Below are 4,373 nucleotides of genomic sequence, written 5' to 3'. Positions count from 1 at the left end.
TCTATTCCCCCAACTTAATTTCTCTTTTCTTTTGAAGTTTCTTCCCATTTCACAATATCTATTGTACATTTCAGACCTTATTTACTCTTTCAGCTCCTCACATGAGGGAGATAATATGATACTTGCACATTTACATCTGGTTTATTTCACTTATGATCTCAAATTGTGTCCATTCATCTGTTACAGTCTCCAGTGTATCCTTCTTTATGTCTGAGTAGTATTCCATTATAAAAAAATATCGTTTTTATCCATTCCTCGGTTGATGGGCATCTGGATTGTTTCCAAGATCTAGTTATTACAAATAGTGCTGCTATAAACATCATTGCAAATTCCCCAGTCAAATGGAATATCCTAGTTTTATCAGGAATCTTCACACTGATTTCCAAGTGCTTGTACAATATTCTACACTCCCATCAGCAGTGGAGAACAATTACTTATTCCCCACAGCCCCTCCAGTATGTGTTACTGGTTGATTTCTTGATAATAGTCATTCTTCCTGGGGAGACAGGGAATCTCAATGCTGTTTTAATTTGCATATCTTGAATCACTAATGATATTGAACATTTTTTCATATATTTATTTGCTGTCTATATTTCTTCATAGGAGAAGTGTATATTCATCTCAGATGCCCATTTTAGGATTGCATTTTTAAATTTGGGAGGTCTGATTTTTTGAGATCTTTGTATGTGCTCAATGCTTTGTGTGAGGAACATCCAAAAACCCTTTTCTTTCCACATTATGAATTGACTCTTCACTTTGTTGGTGATTACCCTTGCTGTGCAAAAGGTTGTATTTATTTATTTATTTATTTATTTATTTATTTATTTATTATTTAGTGCAGATTCTACAGGGTCTGTGGAGTCTCACTATATAGATTGGACTTGTAGTGATTCTCCTGTTTTTAGCTCCCCAAATGCTGTCATTACAGGTGTGTGCCGCCATACCCAATCTCAACTGCAGTCTCAGCATACCTTGGAGGCAGGGCCAGCACGGCAGGCAGGGATTGAAACTCCGACCCCTGCATCTGCCTAAGCCGTCACCTTAACCTGCTGAGCTATCTGGCCAGCCCAAGGTTTTTAATAAGATAAGATCCCCATTGTGGATTTTTGTGATAGTTCCTGTGTATTCAGAGTTTTATTCATAAAGTGTCTGCCTATACCAATGACTTCAAGAGTTTTATCTATTCTATCTTCTAACAGACTTAATGTTTCTTTGTTATTATTTAGATCTTTGATCTATTTTGAACTTAGTTTAGTGCATAATGGAAGAAATGGCTCCAGTTTTTCTCTTTGGCATGTGCAGAGCCAGCATTTCCAGCACCACTTGCTAAAGAGGCTATCCTTCCAGTGTGTGTGTTTCTCACCTTTGTCAAAGACAAGGTGTCTGAGTACATGTGGAGTTCTTCCTGCATCTTCTAATCTGTTCTGTTGATCTTCAAGTCTGATTTTTTTTTAACAGTACCATGCTTTTTTATCACCATAGCTTTATAGTATAATTTCAAGTCAGAGATTCTGATAACCCAGCCTTGTCTTTGTTGCCAAGAACTATCTTTGCTATTCTAGGTCTCTTCTGGTTCCAAATGAATTTTAGAAGTGTTTTCTCTAATTCTGTGAGATATGCTCTTGGAATTTTGATTGGAATTGCATTAAATCTATAACACTTCCGAAAGAATAGCCATGGCACTCCAATGGCTCTTCCTACCTAAGAGCAATGTGTATTTTTTCCATTTTATAATATCTGCTTCAATGTCTTTTTAGAGATTACTATAGTTTCTATGTAGAATTCTTTTATATCCTTCACTAGATTGATTTGTAGGTATTTTAGTTTTTAGATGCTATTGTGAAAGGTATTGTTTTCCTAATTTCCCTCTTAGTGAATTTATTATTCATGTACTGGAAAGCTATTGATTTTTCAATGTTGAGTTTATATCAGTCTACACTACTTGTTTATCAAATCTAACAGTATTAGTGGAGTTTTGGGAGCCTTCTATGTAGAATGTCATGTCATTTGTGAATAACGATAATTTAATTTCCTGATTTCCTATTATTATTCTTTTTATTTCTTTCTCTTGGCTAATTGTTCTGGCTAAAGTTTCTAGGAATATGTTAAACAAGAAAGAAGACAGTGGACATTCTTGTATTGTTCTTGTTTTAAGAGTGAAAACTCTCAGTTTTTGTCTATTTAGTTATGATGTAGGCTGTTGGTCTGTCATAGATGGCTTTTATTAGATTGAGATAAGGTGCATCTATTTCAGTTTTCCATAGGTTTTTGTCATGAATGTGCTGGAATTGGTCACAAACTTCTTTTTATATCTATTGAGAATACCATATGATTTTTGTCCTTGGCTCTGTAAATAGGATGCATTACATTTATTACTTATTTACATTTGTACTATCTATCTATCTATCTATCTATCTATCTATCTATCTATCTATCTATCTATCTATCTATATCTATCTATCATCTATCTATCTATCATCATCCTGGCATCCCTGGAAAGAATCTGAATCCCACTTGAACATAGTGTATAATCTTCCTGATTTGCTGCATTCTGTTTGGTAGTATCTTATTGAGGAATTTTGTATTTATGCCAGTTAGAAAGACTGGCTTATAATTCTCTTTCTTAGTTGGGTCCTTCTCTGTTTTTGGTATCATGGCAATGCTTGCTTCCAGGAATGAATTTAGGAGTACTGCTTCCTTTTTAATTTCATGGAAGAGTGCAGTGGTATTAAGTCTTCTCTAAATTTCTTGTCATATTCAGCAGTGAATATTTTAGAGCCTGGGCTCTTCTTTGTCAGCAGATTTTTAATTGTATCTCTGATTTCATTGATTGATACTGGTTTATTTAGGATTTTCATATCTTCTTGCTTGAGCTTTGGTAATTCTTCTGTGTCTAGAAGTCTGACCATTTTTTTGGTATTTTCTATCTTATTAGAATACAAATTTTTGAAGTATGTATAGATGATCTGGATTTCTGCAGAAGCCATTATGATTTTACCCTTTTCATTCCTGACTGCATATATTTAAATCTTTTATTTCCTTTTTTTGATAAAGTTGCTTAAGGATTTGTCAATTTTATTTAATCTTTCCAAGAAACAATTCATTTCATTGATTCTTGGTATAATATTTTAGTTTCCAATGTGTTAATTTCTGCTATGATCTTTATACATTCTTCCTTCACATGGGCATCTGGCTTAAACTCTTCTCCTTTTTCTAGGACTTTCAGGTTCAACATTAAGTTTTTTGTGCTTGCTATATTTTCCTGATACTGATACCCATTGCTATAAATTTACCTCTTAGGACTGTCTTTGTTGTGTCCATAAATTTTAGTATGTGTATTGCCATTAACCTTTAATTAGAGAAACTGTCTAATTTCTTCTTTAATTTCATCTGTGGGCCCTTAGTTGCTTAGAAGGGTGTCATTTAACTTCCATATTTTTATGAAGTTCTTGTAGATTATTTTGCCATTGTTTTCTAATTTCATTGCACTATGGTCTGATAATATACATGTGATAACTTAAATTGTCTTGCAGTAGTTTAAGCATATTCTATGGGTTAGAATGTGGCCAACTTTGGAGAATGTCCCATGTGCAGCTGAGAAGAACATTTGTCCTGATACTGTGGGGTGAAACACTCTGAAGACTTCTACTAAGTGTTTTTGTTCAACAGTTTGTTTTAGAGGCTTGGAAGATAGCTTGGCAGTCTAAGTGCTTGCCCAGCAAGTGCAAGGACTTGGGTTTTATCCTCAGAACTGCAAGCTATGCTGGCCCCGGAACCCTGGACCTGACATTCTGGCTACCAAAATCAGACATGGTGGTACACACCTGTAATTCCAGTTCTGGGGAGGCTGAGACAAGAGGATCATTATGAGTCAGAGCTGTATAGTGACACCCTATACCAAATAAACAAATAAATAAATAATTTAAACAATTTTTAAAAAGTTTGGTTCAGTTCTATTATTTCATTATTGACTGTTTTGGTCTAGTGGATCTGTCTTTTTGCAACAGTGGAGTATTGAAATACCCCAATACAAATATATCAGTGTTTATTTTTTTCATGCCCATTAATATTTGTTTCATATAATTCTGTGCACTGGTATTTGTCGCATATATATTTAAGATTGTTATGGCTTCCTCTTGAACTGTTCCCTTTGCAAGGATGTAGTTACATTCTTTATCTCTCTTAATCATTCTTGGTTTGAAATTCACTTTGCTGCAATAGGATATCACACCTTTTTCCGTATTCCTGTCACATGGAGTACTGCTTTCCATCTTTTGACTTTTGATCTGTGAATTTCTTCTTGAGTTAAATGTTTGTTGTATGCAGCATATTGTTCCACTGTGCTTCTTGGTCCATTCTGCCAGTCTGCAGTT

The sequence above is a fragment of the Octodon degus genome, unplaced genomic scaffold (assembly GCF_000260255.1).
Source record: "Octodon degus isolate 3935 unplaced genomic scaffold, OctDeg1.0 scaffold00055, whole genome shotgun sequence".
Classification (NCBI taxonomy): Eukaryota; Metazoa; Chordata; class Mammalia; order Rodentia; family Octodontidae; genus Octodon; species Octodon degus.
The sequence above is the reverse complement of the archived record's forward strand: the minus strand, read 5'-3'. Positions refer to the sequence as shown.